Source organism: Macaca mulatta, chromosome 1, assembly GCF_049350105.2.
Source record: "Macaca mulatta isolate MMU2019108-1 chromosome 1, T2T-MMU8v2.0, whole genome shotgun sequence".
NCBI lineage: Eukaryota > Metazoa > Chordata > Mammalia > Primates > Cercopithecidae > Macaca > Macaca mulatta.
The window spans coordinates 61378550-61399908 of record NC_133406.1 but is presented as its reverse complement, the minus strand read 5'-3'; the positions used below and the strand labels follow the sequence as shown (position 1 = coordinate 61399908).

General features: G+C 45.4%; 1 protein-coding gene, 2 long non-coding RNA genes and 1 pseudogene across 17 annotated transcripts in view; 3 read left to right on the top strand and 1 right to left on the bottom strand.

Annotated features, from left to right (window-relative positions):
- ATP2B4 (ATPase plasma membrane Ca2+ transporting 4) overlaps positions 1–21359 on the bottom strand; it is a 114632-nt gene that overhangs the window by 82438 nt on the left and 10835 nt on the right. Inside the window, exon 1 of one of the 14 annotated variants that reach the window (XM_077993823.1) lies at positions 8099–8346. The exons of the other annotated variants lie outside the window; for them this stretch is intronic. The gene's annotated coding sequence lies outside the window, so the exon portion shown is untranslated. Of the gene's footprint in view, positions 1–8098; positions 8347–21359 lie in introns of those variants that run through there. 14 annotated transcript variants of the gene reach the window in all.
- On the top strand, positions 221–1981 carry LOC144341207 (ribosome biogenesis protein NSA2 homolog pseudogene; annotated as a pseudogene). The gene has a single exon (XR_013418019.1). The product of XR_013418019.1 is annotated as a ribosome biogenesis protein NSA2 homolog pseudogene (transcript).
- Positions 10081–20867, top strand: LOC144341210 (uncharacterized). Its single transcript, XR_013418022.1, has 3 exons — positions 10081–10982; positions 12504–12701; positions 18063–20867. It is a non-coding gene; the product is annotated as an uncharacterized LOC144341210 (long non-coding RNA).
- On the top strand, positions 14122–17921 carry LOC144341209 (uncharacterized). The gene is made up of 2 exons (XR_013418021.1): positions 14122–14498; positions 16349–17921. It is a non-coding gene; the product is annotated as an uncharacterized LOC144341209 (long non-coding RNA).

Below are 21359 nucleotides of genomic sequence, written 5' to 3'. Positions count from 1 at the left end.
TGTAGTCCCAGCTACTCAGGAGGCTGAGGCAGGAGGATGGCGTGAACCCGGGAGGCGGAGCTGGTAGTGAGCCGAGATCGCGCCACTGCACTCCAGGCTGGGCGACAGAGCGAGACTCTGTCTCAAAAAAAAAAAAAAAAAAAAAAAAAAAATTATATATATATATATTTAAAAAAGGGTGACCCTTTCTTGTCCCGGCCTGCATGGTATGGGTTCATGGGTCTCTGAGACCTTAAAATTGAGAGCGTTTTTGCACTCCAGGGGCTGCTCCTGGTGGCTCTGTGGCCGTCACCATGCCACAGAACAAATATATTGAATTACACCGTAAACACTATGGATACCATTTGGAATACCATGAGAAAAAGAGAAAGAAGGAAAGTCGAGAGGCTCATGAATGTTCAAAGAAGGCAAAGAAAATGATTGGTCTGAAGGCTAAGCTTTACCATAAACAGCATCATGCTGAGAAAATACAAATGAAAAAGACTATCAAGATGCATGAAAAGAGAAACACCAAACAAGAGAAGGATGAAAAGACTCCACAGGGAGCAGGACCTGCCTGTCTGCTGGACAGAGAGGGACAATCTCGAGCTGAAGTACTTTCCAATATGATTAAACAGAAACGAAAAGAGAAGGCGGGAAAATGGGAAGTCCCTCTGCCTAAAGTACGTGCCCAGGGAGAAACAGCAGTATTAAAAGTTATTCGAACAGGAAAGAGAAAGAAGAAGGCATGGAAGAGGATGGTTACTAAAGTCTGCTTTGTTGGAGATGGCTTTACAAGAAAACCACCTAAATACGAAAGATTCACCAGGCCAATCTGCGTTTCAAGAAAGCCCATGTAACACATCCTGAACTGAAAGCCACTTGGTGTAAAGAATCCCTCATCCCCACTGGACACAGCTTTGGGTGTTATTACCAAAGGTACTGTCATTGAGGTAAATATGAGCGAATTGGACCTTGTGACACAAGGAGGCAAAGTTATTTGGGGAAAATATGCTCAGGTTAACAACAATCCTAAAAATGATGGATGCATAAATACAGTCTTACTGGTTTGACAGCAATTTCATATATAATTATTGAGGACTACACACCAACTGAAAAAACTGCCATTACTGTAATGTTTCTACCAAACAGTCATACATGTCTGCAATCAAGAGATTTACTACATTGTAAACATTCAAACGGTCCAGTCTTATAAATGGTCTTTATTTTGAAATCTGCTTAGACCCCATGTTCATAAAATTGAATGACTGAATTGAATGTTCATAAAATTCAATTGAAAAAAAAGCAAATATACAAATATCCTACTTCATCAATATCTGCATTTATGAGTGGGTATTCAGCAATTTCCTGAAAAACCACCAGTGTCCGTTGAAAATCCTTTTCAAAAAGGTTAATACACACTTAATTATGTGCCTGAGAATTTAACTGAAGTATCTTCTACCTCATTCATCATTAATCCTAAAAAAGGTAACATTAATACAGATGTTAAGTTTACAATGTTTATACTAAAAGTATGTGAGGAAACACAAAGTTCAGAACTCTTAGAGAAATCTTCTCACCTGTGAAATCCTTAACTTCTGAATACAGCAAAGGTCCAGTGAATTCACATTCTAAACATTTTTTTCGTCTCATTTACCACGTATAATAACACCTACTTGGCACTATTTTCTACTCGAATCATGAAAATGAAAAAAAATACTAAAGTCTTTGTACTTTGTTAGCATTTTCTGTATTCTAAACAGCATATTTCTACTTTCAGAATGGTATTAAGAATTAGTTTAAGCAACTCCAGCTAAGTTTTAAAAGGAAAAAAGAAGACTGCACTGATTCTCTGAGGAGAAATTTATTTGTAGTTACTTAGATGATGTAAAAAAGTAAGGTTTTTTTTCACTGGTGAAAGCACTTTTGTTATCTGTGATATGTTGTGGCTTTAAGGATGGCTGTATATTACATTAATCTATTAATCACCAAAAAAAAAAAAAAAAGTTGGGCGTGGTGGCACATGTAATCCCAGCCACTCGGGAGGCTGAGGTGAGAGAGTCGCTTGAACCCAGGAGGCGAAGGTTGCAGTAAGCCGAGATCGCACCACTGCACTCTAGCCTGAGCAACAGAGTGAGACTCTGTCTCGAAAAACAAAAACAAAAAACCAATGTTAATGAACATCTGAGCCTTCAGGAAGTGATAATCTTTTTGCTGGTGGAGAGTCTTGTTCTAATGTGGATGGCTGCTTACTGATGGGTGAGGTAGCTGTGATGATTTCTTTAAATAAGACAATAACAAAGTTTGCTGCATTGACTGACTCTTTAGTGAGACTTCTCTATAGCATGTGATGCTATTTGACAGCATTTTTTCCTTTTCTTTCTTTTCTTATTTTATTATTATTATTATTATTATTATTATTATTATTTGAGATGGAGTCTTACTATGTTGCCCAGGCTGGAGTAAAGTGACACGATCTGAGCTCACTGCAACCTCCACCTCCCAGGTTCAAGCAATTCTCCTGCCTCAGCCTTCCAAGTAGTTGGGATTACAGGAATGCACCACCACACCTGGTTAATTTTTGTATTTTTAGTAGAGACAGGGTTTCTCCATGTTGGCCAGGCTGGTCTCGAACTCTTGACCTCAGGTGATCCACCTGCCTGGGCCTCCCAAAGTGCTGGGATTACAGGTGTGAGCCACCGTGCCCAGCCTCTTTTTTTACATCCTCATGAAGGACTGATATTTGATAGCATTTTACCACAGTAGAACTTCTTTCAAAATTGGAGTCAATCCTCTCAAACCCTGCAGCTGCTTTATCAACTATGTTTATGTAATATTCTAAATCCTTTGTTGTCACTTCAACAGTATTTACAGCATCTTCACCAGGAGTAGATTTCATCTCAAGAAACCACTTTCTTTGCGCATTCCTAAAAAGCAACTCCTCATCTGTTCAAGTTTTAACATGAGATGGCAGCAATTCAGTCATATCCTCAGGTTCTACTTCTAATTCTAGTTCTCTTGCTATTTCCACCATATCTGCAGTTACTTCCTCCACTGAAATCCTGAACCCCTCCAAGTCAGCCATGAGGGTTGGAATCAATGTCTTCCAAACTCCTGTTAATGTTGATATTTTGACTTCCTCCATGAATCATGAATATTCTGTTTCTTTCCTTTTTTTTTTCCAGACAAGGTCTCACTCTGTCACCCAGGCTGGAGTGCAGTGGCACAATCATGGCTCACTGCAGCCTCGACCTCTCAGGCCCTAACAATCCTCTCACTTCAGCCTCCTGAGTAACTGAGAGCACAAGAGAACACCACCATGCCTGACTAATTTTTTCACTTTTTGTAGAGACAGGGTCTCCCTGTGTTGCCAGGCTGGTCTCAAACTCCTAGGCTCAAGTGATCCTCCTGCCTCAGCCTCCCAAAATGCTACGATTACAGGCATGAGCCACCATTCCCAGCCCTTGAATGTTCTTTTTTTTTTTTTTTTTTTTTTGAGACGGAGTCTTGCTCTGTCGCCCAGGCTGGAGTGCAGTGGCGCAGTCTCGGCTCACTGCAAGCTCCGCCTCCCGGGTTCACGCCATTCTCCTGCCTCAGCCTCCCGAGTAGCTGGGACTACAGGCGCCCGCCACTGCGCCCGGCTAATTTTTTTCTATTTTTAGTAGAGACGGGGTTTCACCATGGTCTCGATCTCCTGACCTTGTGATCCGCCCGCCTCGGCCTCCCAAAGTGCTGGGATTACAGGCGTGAGCCACCGCGCCCGGCCTGAATGTTCTTAATGGCATCTAGAATGGTGGATTCTTTCCAGAGGTTTTCAATTCATTTTGCCCAGATCCATCAGAGGAATCATTGTCTATGGCAGCTATAGCTTTACAAAATATATTTCTTAAATGATAAGACTTGAAAGTCAAATGTGTTCCTTGTTCCATGAGCTGCAGAACAGATTTTGTGTTAGCAAGCATGAAAACAACATTCATCTCCTTGTATGTCTCCATCAGAGCTCTTGGGTGACCAGGTGCATTGTCAATGAGCAGTAGTATTTTGAAATACTAGTAGTAGGTTTCAACAGTGGGCTTAAAATATTCGGTAAACTGGCCAGGCACGGTGGCTCACGCCTGTAATCCCAACACTTTGGAAGGCTGAGGCAGATGGATCACATGAGATCAGGAATTTGAGACCAGCCTGACCAATATGATGTAACCCTGTCTTTATTAAAAACACAAAAATTAGCCAGGGTGGTGGCGGGCGCCTGTAATCTCAGCTACTTGGGAGGCTGAGACAGGAGAATTGCTTGAACCTGGGAGGCAGAGGTAGCAGTGAGCAGTGAGCAGTGAGACCGCACAATTGCACTCCAGCCTGGGCAACAAGATCGAAACTCCATCTCAAAAAGAAAAATATATATATATATGTATACAGCAAACCATGCTGTAAATAGATGAGCTGTCATCCAAGCTTTGTTGGATGATAGACCACAGGCAGAATAGATTTAACATAATTATTAAACGCCCTAGAGGCCTGGTGCAGTGGCTCACATCTGTAATCCCAACACTTTGTGAGGCCGAGGAGGGCGGATCACTTGAGGTCAGGAGTTTGAAACCAGCCTGGCCAATATGGTAAAACCCGTCTCTACTAAAAATATAAGTTAGCAGGGCGTGGTGGCGGGTGACTGTAATCCCAGCTACTCAGGAGCCTAAGGCAGAAGAATCATTTGAACCTGGAGGGGTGGAAAATAAATAAAGACCCTAGGATTTTCAGAATGGTAAACATTAAACAAATAAAGACCCTAGGATTTTCAGAATGGTAAACATTGACTTTAACTTGAAGTCACCAGCTGCACTGGCCCCTAATGAGAAAGTCAGCTTGTTCTTTGAAACTTTAAAGCCAGGCATTGACTTCTCCTCTCTAGCTATGAAAGTCCTAGATCTTTTTCCAAGAGAAGGCTGTTTTATCTACATTAAAATCTGTTGTTTAGCATAGCCACTGTCACCCATTATCTTAGCTGGATCTTCCGACTAACTTGCTGTGGTTTCTATTTCAGCACTTGCTGCTTCACCTTTATGTTGTGGAGACAGCTTCTCTCGTTAAACCTGAAGAACCAAGCTCTGCTAGCTTCTAACTTTTCTTCTGCAGCTTCCTCCCCTCTGTCAACCTTCACAGCATTGACGAGATTTAGGATCTTGCCTTGGATTAGGCTTCAACTTAAGAGAATGTTGTGGCTGGTTTGATCTTCTAAGCAGACCACTTGAACTTTCTTCCTGTCAGCAAATAAACCTGTTTTGCTTTATTACTTGCGTGTTAACTGGAGTAGTACTTTTAATTTCCTTCAAGAACATTTTCCTTTATTTACAACTTGGCTAACTGGCACAAGAGGCCTAGCTTTGGGCCTATCTCAGCTTTCAACATGACTTCCTCCGTAGGCCTAATCATTTCTAGCTTTTGATTTATAGTGAGAGACCTGTGACTCTTTCTTTCACATGAACACTTAGAGGCCATTGTAGGGTTATTAACTGGCCTACTTTCAATATTGTTGTGTCTTAGGGAATAGGGAGTCTGCAGGAGAAAGAGAGAGGTGAAGAACGGCTGGTCAGTGAGGCAGTCAGAACATACACATTTGTTGATTAAGTTTGCTGCCTTATATGGGCACCATTTGTAGCACCCCAAAACAATTATATTAGTAACACCAAAAAAATCACTGATCACAAACCATCACAACACATATAATAATAATGAAAAACTTTGAAACATCATGAGAATTACCAAGATGTGACACAGAGACATGAAATGAGCACACGCTGATGGAAAAATGGTGTTAATAGACTTGCTCAACACAGGGTTGCCACAAACCTTCAATTTGTTTAATAATTTTAAAAAAAGGCAGTGTCTGAAGTGAAATAAAATAAGGTATGCCTATAATTTTTCTTCTTTTGAATTATTTCTTTTAGAAGTTGCTTTAGTAGGCCTGGCACAGTGGCTCATGCCTGTAATCCCAGCACTTTGGGAGGCCGAGGTGGGAGGATCACTTGAGGTCAGGAGTTCAAGACTAGCCTGGGTAGCATGGTGAAACCCCGTCTCTACTGAACATACAAAAAAAAATTAGCTGGGTGTGAAGGCGCATGCCTGTAATTTCAACTACTTGGGAGGCTGAGGCAGGAGAATCGCTTGAACCTGGGAAACGGAGGCTGCAGTGAGCTGAGATTGTGCCACTGTACTCCAGCTTGGGGGACAGAGCAAGACTCTGTGTCCAAAAAAAAAAAAAGAAGTTGCTTTAGTGAAGGAGTCTGTTGGTAGAAACCTCTGTTGTTATTTGTCTGTAAAGGGTTTTGTTTTGCCCACTTTTTTGTTTTGAGACAGAGTCTCGCTCCATCACTCAGGCTGGAGTGCAGTGGCATGATCTCGGCTCACTGCAACCTCCGCCTCCCAGGTTCAAGCGATTCTCCTGCCTCAGCCTCCTGAGTAGCTGGAACTACAGGCGTCCTGTCACCATGTTCGGCTAATTTTTTTTATTTTTAGTAGAGACGGGGTTTCACCATGTTGGCCAAGCTGGTCTCGAACTCCTGACCTCAGGTGATCTCCCTGCCTCGGCATTTCAAAGTGCTGGGATTACAGGCATGAGCCACCGTGCCTAGCCGTGTGTTCATATATTTAGATACAGGCTCACTCTGTCACCCAGGCTGGAGTGCAGTGGTTTAATCGAAGCTCACTGCAGCCTCGAACTCCTGGACTCAAGTGATTTTCTTGCCTCAACCTCCTAAGTAGCTGGGACTGCAGGCGTGTGCTGCTGTGCCCAGCTAGTATATTTTTTAGATAAAGCATATAAAGCAAGTACAAATAATATGTTTCTTTAGGCATACATATGTTTATCAAGAGAATGGTGAATACAACATTACAGCGCAAGGCAGTGGTTGGGATAGGTGATGAGGTGGGGGGATAGAATAGGAAGGGCTCATAGGTGGATGCAAATGGTAGTGATCTCATTTTTGGGTGGTGGGTTCAAGTGTGTTCATTACGTTAAGAAAAATCATTAATAGCATATATAAATAAGTAGAAAAAGAAAGGCATGCATAAACCAGTCAAGAAAGTGTCATGAACTGTAGATTTTCCATCCAATTTTGTGCACCTGAGAAATAAACAAGAGATAGAACTAGAAATGAAAGGCAGAGACAGAGAGAGAGAAGAAAAAAAAAGCTTCCTATTTTTACCAGCAACCTTTTTTAACTTGTATGATCAAAGATAGCCATGGAACCACCTAAAGGTATCAAGACTCTTTTAAATAAGAACTTTTGTTGACAATTTCATGGTCTAAAATAGCCATTTAACAACACAGTCAAGGCCAGGCACAGTGGCTCACGCCTGTAATGCCAGCACTTTGGGAGGCTAGGGCAGGAGGATCACTGGAGCCCAGGAATTAAGAGAGTAACCTGGGCAACACAGTGAGACCACATCTCTACGAAAACACAAAACAAAACAAAACAAAACAAAAACCATAGTCAATATACTGCATCTGATGTTATTAGCCTAATAAAAAAAATATCAATCAACTTAAACATTCTGGCTTTTTGGTGGTGGTAGAGGGAGGAGGGGGATGAGAGTGGGAGTACAGTGAATGGCAGAGGTGCTCATCTGCATTTACTGCTCTAGGGACAAGAGGCCTGGGAGCTGCCCCGTGCAGGACCTCCGTGGCCCGCACGCGGAGCCTCGCACCAGCGAGTCCCGGGGGTGCGGCAGCCTTGCCGCCGTCGCTCGCCCCAGCCAGCCCCGCTCCCCGCCCGCCCTCGCCCCGGGCCGGCCGAGTTCGGACCTGCAGCTCCCCGGCCCTTTGCGCGGTGCGACTCAGCCGCAGGCGCCAGGCTCAGCTGGCTCCCAGCGCGGCCCGGGGAGCAGCTGGGGAAACAAACGCCTTAGCCCTGGAGGCCTGGCTCAGCACAGAAGCGCCAAATAAGGCGGGCCGACTCCACCCGGGCAGCAGCGATTGCTCAGAGGGGGCCGATGACTCACTCGACCCAGCCAGCCAAGCACCTCTCTCCCTCCCCGGGGACCCTCGTCCTGTCCCCCACCACACCACACCACACCCTGGGGAACACACCTGGGGAACCCTCCCAGTTCTTACTCCGCCCCTCACCTGGCGTCCCTGAAACCAAACCCTGTGGCTTCAGTAGCTCAGCCGTCTTCTCAGCACAGCTTCCCCGGGAGCTCCCGTCCTTGAGCTGCCAAAACCCAGGGGAACAGGGACTTGCTCCAAGCTTTACAGGGCAGGCATGCTTGATAAATGTCTATTGATCAATGCATGCATTATGTCAGAGGACAAGGGCAAAAACTGGGCTGGTTCTGGGATGTGTGCGTGAAAGCCACTCTGTTTACATCACCGTGGAAGGGAAGGCTGGGGTAAATCTGAGATGCTTCAACGCAGGCTATTCCAGCGTCTACAAGTGAGTGTTCTCATTAGTGCGCAGCAGCTCTGGAAGAAGGGGAGGTAACTTGGAGCACACCCCACTTAGCATATGGGGACCCTGGGCCCCAGAGTGGAGAGTGTGACTTGCCTGGCTGGGTATGAGTGGGGACTGTGGAGTTTCCGTGACCTCAATTTTTCTGGGCTGTAAAGTACAGCACTTGTTTTTTTGTTTTGTGTTTGTTCTTTAGTCAGGGTCTCTGTTTCCCAGGCTGGAGTGCAGTGGCATGATCAAGGCTCACTGCAGCCTCAATCTTCCTGGGCTCAGTAATCCTCCCACCTCAGCCTCCTGAGTAGCTGGGACTATAGGTATGCACAGCCATGCCTGGCTAATTTTGTTTTGGTTTGGTTTGGTTTGGTTTTGGTAGAGATGGGGTTTCCCCATGTTACTCCTGGGCTCAAGCTATCCTCAGTCTCCCAAAGAACTGGGATTATAGGTGTGAACCACCATGCCCACCCTAAAGTGCAGCACTTTGAACTTTTCAAAGCACTTCCATTTAGATTCCATCCTCTCTCCTTAGATTATCGTAACTATCGTTTGTGGATACAAACAAATGATGAACGAGACAAGTGAGGCTCAGAGGTTAAGTGACTTGCTCAGAGTTAAGAGGTTAAGGTCACACTGTTAGCTACTGGCTTGGTCAAGAGTGGAAATAAATTAAGGAATTCTTTTTAATGCCCCAAGATTCCAAGATTTTTCGCCCACTTTGAACACATCATTCACATTTGCTGGAACTCTCCCACTCCACAGCATGGAGAGAAGCCACCCTACTCAAGAAAGAGGACTCAAATTTTATAGGAGCTGGAGAAATGAATGGTCTCCCCAACCTCAGGGGAGTAAGGAAGGCCTTTCCCATGCAACAATCTCCAAAACTACGAATCTGTATATTTGTAGGTACTCCATGGTATACAAAGTACTTTCACATCCATTATCTCAAGTGATTCTTGTCACTTACCTTACCCTGTAAGGTATTCAAGAGGATATTATCTGATATTTTAAGGAGAGTGAAAAGGCTGCAGCAGTTAAGTGGCATGTTCAACAATAATACCCCGTTTCCTTCCCATGTGTTGCATTACATTGGTTCCCCTGAGGTTCTGAGATAACCAATGTAATGATGAAAAACTCTCTATATTCATAATGGAAACCCAAAGCATCTCCCTCCATATTTCTCATCTCTGTCCTTAAGATGCCCAGGTAGGAGGAAGGTGGAGGGGTGAAACCTTGGTATGGGTCAGGGGACAAACTGTGAGCACAGAGTAGCCCAAGGCTTCCCCAGAGTCATATGGCAAAAGGTGCTACCAGCTCATGGGTGAACCCAAGACTCCATGTCCTGGCCCTGGATCCTGCACCGAACAGGTGCCTTGGACCAGCCTGTATCTGTCATGGAGGCCACCAGGACTCTTTATCACTCTTGAATTTGTAGCAGTCAGTTGTACAACCTCCAAGAGGCTGGCACCTCAGGCTGTCACTCCAAAGCTGCCTAACTGCCAAGGGGTGTCGAGTGGCCCACCATAAGCACAGAGACTTTCCCATCTAGTGTCCCATCACAGACACTAGACATTGTCTTTGTCCCCAGCCCCACGGTTGCTAATTATCTTTTGGCTGGTGACAGCCTCCAGATCTTCCTTTCTCTCTGCCCCTTCTTGCTCTATTCTTGGATTTTTTTTTTAAACGCTTCTTTTCTTTAAAAATATAGCTGCAGATAAAATATACTTAGCTTCTCTTTCACACATATACATTTAAGAGAATGAAGGCAGGAAATCTTTATGGTTCTCTCCAATCACAGGCCAGCATGAGAACCCAAACCACCAGGAGGAGCCAGCCTCTCCGCCATGAATGAGTAATCCCACTCACACGTTTATAGGGGGCTTTATTTAGGGTGTTCCACATCTTATTCCAGAAGCCTGGCCTTTAGCTGAGCCTGCGTAAAAGCCACTTTACATTTTGACTCCCACTTCAAACACAAGTTGGCCTGCCCATCTTCTCACACCTTCATGTGCGATCCAGATACATAAAGGAAGGTACTTCCCAAAGGCGACCCAAGAGTTCCAAGCCTTCTCCCCTCTCTGATTTCTCATCCCAGGATCAGACCCTGTGCACCACCCAGGCTGGCTCCAGGTGATCATCTTCCAAAGCAAAGGCTATGGCCATCAGCACTTTTTTTTCCCCTAATCATTTATTCATATTTTAAATTTTTTGGGACAGAGTCTTCCTCTGTTGCCTAGGCTGGAGTGCAGAGGCACGATCTTGGCTCTCTGCAGCCTCAACCTCCTGGACTCAAGCAAGCCTCCCACCTCAGCCTCCCGAGTAGCTGAGACCACAGACACGCACTACTACGCTCAGCTAATTTTCATACGTTTTGTAGAGATGGGGTCTGACTAGGTTGCCCAGGCTGGTCTCGAACTCTTGGGATCAATTCTCCCGCTTTGCCTCCCAAAGTGTTGGGATTATAGACGTGAGCCACTGTGTCCAGCCATTTGTTTTTTTTTTTGTTTGTTTGTTTTCTGTTTTTTTAGAGAGAAGCTCTTGCTCTGTCGCCCAGGCTGGAGTGCAGTGGTGCAATCAGAGCTCGCTGCAGCCTCAAAGCCCTGGACTCAAGGGATCCTCCTGCCTCAGTCTCCTGAGTAGCTGGGACTACAGGTGTGCGTCACCACACCTGGTTAATTTTTTTATTTGTTATTTTATTTAAGTGATGGAGTCTCACTAAGTTGCCCAGGCTGGTCTTAAAACCCTGGCCTCAAGCCTCAGCCTCCCAAAGTGCTGGGATTACAGGCATGAGCCACCGTGCCCGGCCCTTCAGCTTCTTTATTTCCCTTCTAAAACCACAGACACTTTGCCTCTGGTTGCCTGCTGTCATTGGATTCCACTGGACTATATTTGGGGCTGACTTGTGACCAGTTCTTTATGATGTGGGAAAATGCTCATGATCTAGTATTGGGTAGGAAAAAAAATTAAATCAAAATCTTATTATGCAACGTGTTCCCAATTTCGTTTAAAAAATGTATATACTCACCCGCGTATATAAAAGACTAAAAGAGACTACACCAAAATGTTAGCAGTTATGTCTGGACTTGTGAAAGTTTTAGTTTTCTCTTCATGCTTTTCTGAATATTCCACACTTTCTAGGATGATCCTGTGTAGAGGCAGTGCATAGCTCAGAATCTTTTTTTATTTTTATTTATTTTTTTTGAGATGGAGTCTCGCTCTCTTGCCAGGCTGAAGTGCAGTGGCACAATCTTGGCTCACTGCAACCTCCCCCTCCCAGGTTCAAGTGATTCTCCTGCCTCAGCCTCCTGAGTAGCTGGGATTACAGGCACCTGCCACCATGCCCAGCTAATTTTTGTACTTTTAGTAGAGATGGAGTTTCATCACGTTAACCAGGCTGGTCTTGAACACCTGACCTCAGGTGATCCACCTGCCTTGGCCTCCTAAGGTGCTGGGATTACAGGCGGGAGCCACCGCACCTGTTTGAGTCTTTTTTTACTTTTATTTTTTAAAATTTTTTAGAGATGGGGTCTTGTTATATCACCCAAGTTGGATTCAAACTCCTGGACTCAAGCAATTCTTCTGCCTCAGCCTCCCAAAGTGCTGGACTACAGGCACGTGCCACCACACCCTTGGACTCTAAAGTTTGGGAGCCATGATCTGAATTCCACATCCACCACTTGGTAGTTGTGGGAACTTGGATAAAAGTATTTTATCTCTCTGAGCCTTAGTTTCTTTATTTGAAAGGGAAGATAAGAATGACTCCTTCCTTATTAGGATTGTCATGAGGAGGGAATGAGGTCATGCAGTTTTAGCATGTGTTTTGGTGCCTGAAATACAGTAAGTGCTCAGTATGTGTGAGATCCTTTTTACATATTACTTTTATACTCAGGAAAAAAAGTAAATGTTCTTAAAAAATAACCACTTGGCTAAAAAATTGCCATTTGGATTAAAGTACACCGAGAAAACAACAAAAGCCCTTCTGGAGATGTGGTGTCTCTAAAAGTGACTGAAACAAGAATGATCATAGAATAAGGTAGGGTTTAACTATGTCAATGTTCCTATGAAAAGGGAATATACGGCTGGGTGCAGTGGCTCACGCCTGTAATCCCAGCAATTTGGGAGGCTGAGGCAGATGGATCACAAGGTCAGGAGTTCAAGACCATCCTGACTAAGATGGTGAAACCCTGTTGCTACTAAAAATACAAAAATTAGCCAGGCACAGTGGCAGGTGCTTGTAATTCCAGCTATTTGGGAGGCTGAGGCAGAAGAATCGCTTGAACTCAGGAGGCGGAGTTGCAGTGAGCCGAGATCGTACCACTGCACTCCAGCCTGGGTGATAGAGTGAGACTCCATCTCCAGGAAAAAAAAAAAAAAAAAAAAAGAAAGAAAGGGGAATATAAGATGGGAAGGTGTTGAATGAGGAGTGATGACTGTGATGAATGCAAAGTTGATGAAAGAAAATATAGATGCTTTTTAAATGAAAAAACAAACAAACAAAAACTCACAAAACTAGCTAGATTAGATCACAGAATAATGGACTGAGCTATAAAGCAACAAGCAGAAGAAAAGCATGTAACCCAGAAAGTAGGGAGAGTCTGTGGGTTGGGTAAGCAGGAATGCTCTGTCTAGCTAGGGCGTTAGAGAGGCAGTGTTGCCTAGGGCCCAGGCAGGATGACAGGGGCTGAGTCAGAAACAGCCCTGGGTTAAACTGGGGCAGAAGTTAGATCACATTTAGACAAGGGACTTTGGGGATTGGAACTATGGATTCGGCCAGCCTGGGGAGCTCTGAAACACAACCGTTTATAGCACTAGGTGCAGGAGACAAGCTGAGTAAGTTAGGAGAAGGTGCACTTCACTAATCTGAATATAACTGGGAGCCTGGATCTTCTGACATTGTTCTTAAGCAGTGTGGCCTTCCAATAGCCTGACCTGTTTTGTGCCAGTGACACTAGAGGACGTTGGACACCAGAAAGAAGTAAAAAGAGAATCACCACCATTACTAGGATGCCAAATGGTGTCCAGACCTCCTCTCCACCTTGGCATAGTGGCCACATAGAGTCATACAGAGTGGGGCTACAGGGAGCCTCACAAGCTCCCAGCTTGAGTTTGAAGAGGGAGAGCGAAAGGTGGAACTTCCTTAGACAAGGGCTCAATAATTCTAGGAGACCAGTTCCTAAGCCAAGTCTCCTGGGGAACTGGCCATTGTTTCTTTTCACATTCTAGTCACCAACTTCCTAGGAAGATGTCCCCAGTCTCTGTCACCGAAGCCCAGCTGAGCAAGACAGCAGTGAGATCTTACTTTTAAATGTTGGTACCCAACTATAATTAATCTGTAGCATTGTTTGGGTAGGAGGAAGCAGAGAATGTTAGAGTTGAAACATCCTAGAAGTACATTTAGCCCAAACTATTCATTTTACATCTCAACAAATTGAAGCCCAGAAAGGTTCAGTGATATTTCAAAAGTGATAGAACAACTTAAGTGGCTCAAATTCCAGGTCTCCCAATTTCCAGTCTGAAACTCACTTCTCTAGACCACCCTGCCTGTCATTAAGAAACCTTTGCAATTATTCAGGCATGAGATGATGAGGTTTTGAGCAGGAAAGGCGGCTCTGGGAAGGAAGAAGGTAAAGTTCACCGTGGTCTATTTGTTTAGAAACAATTTTCTATTTCTTTATACCCATCCATCCATCCATCCATCCATCCAACCATTCTTTTTTTTTTTTTTTTTTTTTTTTTCCTTTTTAAGATGGAGTCTTGCTCTGCTGCCCAGGCTGGAATGCCATGGCACGATCTTGGCTTACTGCAACCTCTGCCTCCAGGGTTCAAGCAATTCTCTTGCCTCAGCCTCCTGAGTAGCTGAGACTATAGGCACATGCCACAACATCTGGCTGATTTTTGTACTTTTAGTAGACATGGGTTTTCATCATGTTGGCCAAGCTGGTCTCGAACCCCTGACGTTAGGTGATCCACCCTCCTCGGCCTCCCAAAGTGCTGAGATTATAGGCGTGAGCCAGGGGGCCCAGCCCATCCATCCATTCTTTACTGATCCTCATTCTATGAGCCAAGGACTGTGCTAAACACTGAGTATATAGGAATGACTAAAGCATCACTCTCCTTTTAAGTAGCTTGCAGGTTGGTGAGTGGGCTCAGTGAAAACGCTGCAGCCAAAACCAACAAGTCGCTGCATCTCAGAAACCATGCTGCCATAAGCCTGTTCACATGAACTCTCAGCTAATATTCACACCCTTGTCTGTAAGTCACTGCCTCTGAAACCATCTCCCATCATTGGATGCTATCCCTGAGAAACTGGGAGGGGACCAGAGAATTCTCCCGTTCCAAGAGAGCCTGGAGCACTTAAGTGATCTATAGGAAGCAGGAGCAAGAACTGCACTTAATGCCAAGCACCTTCCAGCCAGGAAAGGCAAGTTCTGGTTCACGCATTATCTCGGCCAAGCTGCCACTTCTTGCCAGCTAAAGTCTCTGTGTGGGTGTGTGCTGGGAAAAGCAGGGAGATTCCAGTCTGAGACTCTCTTGCCTGTTTATCCAGGGGCAGCTCAATTCCAGTGCAGCTGACAGTTGATCTGGGTGACCAAATAGTGATAGCACCCTTGGGCTACAGCTTCTACAAAAACAAGTAGTGTTGTCACCCAGTCTGACTCCCTCCATCAACAAGAGATTTCCCAGCATTGACTTCTACAGCATCTACTCCTAGGGGAGGAATGCAGGGCAAGAGTAAACAAGGTGAGGTGGTTGCAGCTGTCTACCCTCCACTCTGCCTTATTTCACCAGGACTCTTCTTGCTCAAATATCAAGCAAAGCCGTAGAGCTGGCACCAAGAGGGTAACCTGTCTCATGGAAATGATGGGGCCCCTGGTCAGCCCCTTGATGGAGAGGTGCAGGAGGCTGGGGCCTCTGGGCCTTTTGTTACTGGGAGACAATAGGCTATGACCCTTTTATAAATATACTGAGTCCAGAGGTTAGCAGGGAGCAGGTGGGCAGGCTGGTGCCAGGCTCCATGGAAAAGAAAGGGAGAAATGGAGGGACAAAAGAGGAAAAATTAAAATTCAATGACTATCCTGGCTCATAGTAGTGAGCCAGGCACTCAGAACATGTATCACTCTGCATTTGTGTATGTTCACATTTTCCAGAGGAAATTGAGTGTGAGAGCCTAAATAATTTGTCCATGGTCACATAGCTGGCCAGCCAGACTTGAACCCAGTTCCATCACACTCCCTCAAATCTGCACTTTTATATAACACCACCTGCTGGGATTGGAAGGCCAATTGGGTGAGTTAGGACACAGAGCATTGTTATACAGAAAGGAACAGGAATGGATTCAGGATTTGGTAAGCTCTGACCCCTAGGGCGGAAAACCCAGTGGAAATTTGCATTCTTTTCTCTATCAATATAGGACCTCAGCATCCTGTTTCCTAGTCCCAGTAAATGGATTTTCCAGTGTTAAGGAAATCTCTTTTCAACTGCTCCTTTTACAGGGCGAAATGGCTTAGGTCAGATATACAAACAGAAAACAGATAAATCCAGGGTCATACTTTCTTTCAGACTTTTTATATTGCTCCTAATGTCCCCTATCAGATTAGACTGTGAGGCCAGGTGCAGTGATTCATGCCTGTAATCCCAGCACTTTGGGAGGCAGAGGCAGGTGGATTGCTTGAGCCCAGAAATTTGAGACCAGCTTGAGCAACATAGCAAGACCCATTTCTAAAAAAAAAATTTTTTTTAATTAGCTGGGTGTGGTGATGCACACCTGTAGTCCCAGCTACTCAGGAGGCTGAGTTGGGAGGATCCCTTGAGCCCAGGAGTTGGAAGCTACGGTGAGCCATGATGACACCACTACACTCCAGCCTGGGCGACGAAGTGAAATCCTGTCTCTAAAAACAAAAACAAAAACAAAAATGAAAACAAACAAAACATAGTAGGCTGTGGGGGTTAGGGACCAGAAGCATACCCAGAGGGTTACCCCGCTGGTCTCAGTGGCCCACTGTCTGAGTCCTTTTTCCCTCTGACACTGGGAAGCCTAGGAGTACAAAAGTTACCAAAGCAAAATCCACTCGATGATTTTTTTTTATTGAGTACTTACTATGTGCCAAATACTGTTCTAGGCACTTGGGATATATCAATAAGCAAGACGAATATCCTTGTTCTCATGGAGCTTATCTTCCAGGAGAGTAAATAACCCTTTTTTGTGTATTAGAAAGGCCATGAGCTTTGGTGTCAGGCCTGGGTCAGATATCAGCCCCAACCCTAATGAGCCAGATGATCTCTGGGCAAGCTATTTAACTCACTGAGTGTTAGCTTTCTTATCTGTAAAATGGGAACCATAGCATGTTGTAGGACTGTTGTAAGGATTACAGATAATGCATGTTAATTGCCTGGCACAGAGCAGGGTTCAAAAATGGTTAATACTATTTTTCCAGTCCCAGCTGAATCCACAGATTCTGGGACAACTCACATGCCCTGTTATTTAAGGGCTTCAACCAGAGCATTATCTTTAAGATACCCTAGAGAGAGTCTGGTGTGCTGAACAACGTAGTTGGGTTTGAATCAACCTAAGGTCAGTGAATTTTCCCTCTAGAAATGTCTGCTCCCACCCCTAGACCTAATGGAAAAGATAGACCTGATTAGTCTCCCTCCCCTGCCGCAAGCCACAGATCACTGGAGTGCAGTGGACATCAGATCTAAGCTGGAATCAGCATCTGTTGGCGTTTGGACTGAGAGACAGAGTTAATTTACTTTGGAGAGCTAAGCAGGAAGGCCACATGGGCTGAGAGATAGAACCTACTGCCTGGTTCACCCGCAACGGGTCCTGTGCTTGTGGGGGAAACAGCAGGAGCCCATCTGTGAAGAAGAGAGTGCTACAGCTCCAGGATGTAGGTGTGGCCCACAGAGGGGCTACACTTCCCACACCTAAGTTCTGTGCTATTTCCCTGTAATGTTCTAATAAAGCTCGCTTTTACTTTTGCTTCTTTGAGTAGGCTTCTGTTCTCACAACCAGATGATCTCCAAGACAAAGCCTGTATCTGTCTCAGAAGGTGGTTGTTGTGACATAATTTGGAAGCATCTGGCATTTAGTCGACATTCAATAAATGCTGTTGAAACTCCCCATGTTCTTGACAACCAGTCAGTCACTCAGCCATGGAAAGAGGAAATCTATAAACGGGCTAAACTAAGGGTACATCTTAGCCTTATGGTTTATGAACATCTTTATCAATGTGGAAAATGAAGACAATGCTAGTATCGACCTCACCGTTCGCTGAGAATATTAAATGAGATGATTCAAGTTTAATACCTATCACATAAATAATGAATGTTAGCTCAGATTATTACTCCTACCATTGTCATAATTATTTAAGATGTGACAAGAGCTGGGCGCAGTGGCTCACACGTCTAATCCCAGCACTCTGGGAGGCCAAGGTGGGCAGATTGCTTGAGACCAGGAGTTTGAGACCAGCCTGGGCAACATAGTGAAACCCCATCTCTACTAAAAATACAAAATATATATCTATATATTAGCTGGGCATGGTGGCACGCACCTGTAGTCCCAGTTACAAGGGAGGCTGAAGTGGGAGAATCACCTGACCCCAGGAAATCGAGGTTGCAGTGAGCCATGACTGCATCACTGTACTCCAGCCTGGGCGATGCGAGTGAGACCCTGTCTCAAAAAAAGATGCAACAAGTGTTGTTTTAGGTCTTAATCTAGGCAAGGAGGGAGGATGCAGTGAGAGCAGAAGTGGGAGCACACAGAGAACAGGAGGATGTTCTGGGGAGTGGGGTCAAGGGGTTGGGCAGTCAAGAGAAGGAACTGAGATGGAGAAGGGGAATAGGAAGAGGGGGGTCACTGGAATGATAAGCTTTACGTATATCTAGCACTTCAATGTTTATGGGATGCTTTTACTTACAATACCTTATTTGTCTGTCATAACACTCTATGAGGTACATAACGAAAGGTGTTATTACACAAACTTTAAAGAGGGCAAAACTCAGGCTAGGTGCAGATGTGTACAGCATGTACCAACTGAAGCTAAATCCACCCCTTTATCCTTTATACCACATTGCCTCTGAAAATAGGGATTAAGAGGCTGAAATAAGAGGTAAAGACTGGAGAAGAAACAGGAGGGCTTTTCTGGAGAGGTATTGTTTTATTTCTCAGTACCATTTGGATTCCTCTGGGTATCCCAGCAACAGAATATCTCCACCCCATCAGAGGCAGAGGCTCCAGATATAAGCAGGAGATGGTAAAGTCAGGGAACACCAGGAGGCCAATGAAGCGGCTGAATAAACCAGGCTGGACCCACACCCAGCTTCATCACCGTGCCCCGGTCCAGGAGAAGGCTTTCTTTAGCAAAGGACAAGCGCAAGCCCTTTACCATTCAGGCCATGGTCTCACTGCTAACACCAGGGGCTGCCCTGCAATTATATCTAAAGCCCCTCCCAGCTCAGTTGTGTGTCAGGTCTAGATCTTACCTCCCTGAAGTCAAGGGTTAAATGTGCTCTCCAGGGAAACAAATGCTAATTCTCTGGAGCACTACCAACAAGCAGGGCTTGCTGTGAGTTCCCAGGCTCCGGACAATCATCCCTGAGCTTAAGGTCAGTGCTGCTTAGCCCTTCCTTCGCCTCCTGGATACCACTTCTTCCCAAACCCTTAACATAGTGCTTGGCATATGGTCTGTGCTTACTTCATGTTTGTTGGATAAATAAATGGGTACGTGAAAAAGCAAATGAATGACAGACTGGCTCTGGCAATCAAATCAGCCTGGGCTGTCACATTATGGTGACCCCGCCCTCTTGACTCTTAGACCCCAAATCAGAGATCAGCGGCCAACCTGACTTAAACAGCTGCTAAGGAAGGATGGAGTTAATACTGCTTCCCCTCTGCACTTCCTCTGACCTTTTGGAGGAGCCACACCCTGAGGAAAGGGTAGGGCCAAGAATACCCTGGCAGGAGGAGGTCTCTACCCACCTCTTTCCAGGACTTCTGCCTCCCCTCTCAATTACCCTGCCTCTCTCAGCTCAAGGCCCAGTGTGCAAGGAGGAGCTGTGGAGGGGACCGTTAGGAGCTGCATGGTGATGTGAGCTGCACGGTGATGTGGGCAGTGCCAAATTCTTCTTTGCATTTTCTGTAGTGCTAACGACCTTAATTGTTAATAATAACAGCAACAATAACAATCATGCCACCAGCACCTTTATGGTTTCTAGAATCTGTCTTCCAAATTGCTCCTAGCACATGACCTCATACCATCCTTGGAGGGACAGGGATAGTTCTCCCTGCCATGTGGGTAGAGACGTTGGGTACCAGGGAAGTTTGGTGTTGATCTGGTCACACAGTGTTGCAGTGATGGGGTCGAGGGTCCAGTCTTGGAGTGGGGAGAACTGGGCTGTACCCCCAGTTCTGCCTCAAACTAACCCAGCGTCTTTGGGCAAGTCTCGAGGTTCCAGTTCTCCGTCCATCTCAAATGCTCTGTCTCAATAAAATGAGACTGGTGACCAGCCCAAAGCCTGGTGACCGCCCTCCCCTGTACAAGGTCAGAAAGCCCCTGAAATGGATGCTTACTGTGCCTATCCTTGCATCCTAACAGATGTCATATGAGTGCTCCCCACAAAGAAGGTTGTAACATGGACGGCAGGGAGGAAACATCAAAAAATCATCCTAATGGTCCATGAGTGCCAGGAGAGCGACAGGCGGCAGGCCGCTGCTGCCAGATGCCATCCTGCCCACGGTACCGGCGCTGGCTCAGACAAAGGCTGGAGGCCTTCCAGCGAGTGGGATCAGACAGCCTCCCTTACCTGCCAGACCGATTATCCAGGATGCTCCGAGTGTCCTCAGTCGGGATGCAGCAGCATGCCCTTTCCTCCCCATCTCCCCTCCCCTCCTCCATCAAATCTATCCTTTCTCTTTAAAATCCTGTTTGGCAGTCACCTCCTCCATGAGTAATTTCCAGTTGAGCCCTGCCAAATTCTAGTCTCCCCATTCCTACTAACACCCCTTCAGCCCCCAGCCATCCTATTAGTAGCTACCAGCCATCACTAGGTCATGTGTCCCTGTGCCAGATGAGATTTCAAGTGTGTGTTCCCGGTCTTGTATCCCCCTAGACAGAGGACGAATAGGGCCAGTATTTCCTATCTCCTCCTTTCTTAAATTTTCCTCCATCTTCAGCTCCCAAGATAGGAAGCAGGGCATTCGGGACACAAGAATAGCGGACTATAGATGGATGATACATTCCTCTCTACCTTGGGCAGTTTCCCTGGCCAGTTGCCAGGAAGGCTAATGCTAGAATCTCAGCCAGAGTCCAAACAAGGGCTCTGCCAACATGTCTACCTCTAGGGCCGAAAGTCTGGATTGGCAAGGAGGGTAAGCTGGCCTAGCAGCTGGCGACTTCGCCCGAATTTCTAATCCAACCCACAGCTCACATGAAAACCTAACCTCTCCAGCTCACAACACTGACTACAATCCCACTGACATTCCTCCAATGTCGAATAATATTGTAGGGGAGCTACACGAATTGCCTTTGTAGGTCAAAAGCGGTTGTATATTGGCATTTTCATATGGTTCAATCTAATAACTTTTGAGGGATTATGTGCCCTAGGAAACTTTGTGAAAGTTTGAATTTCTCTACCTCTAGCTAATATGCCTTAGTTTCTGGCCTAGGACATAGCAGAATTACGGCCTTGGAAGGTACTTCCTAATCGAAGTTCCGGGCAGGTGGAGGTGGGAAATCTTAGAACCTGTTCTACTCCCAAACCTCAATGGTGGCAGTCCAAAGACATATGCTTTTTGGCCTCTTTTCCCCTGCTTATCCTGGGCAGAAGGGTGGGATTTGCAAGTTGTTACATTGTGCTAGATTCTATCTGTGATAAAAGAGTTTGGTTTGGGCATTGAGAGTTTTACTCCTTTGTCTTCTATAGAAGAGGAGGGTCTTGAATCAGGAA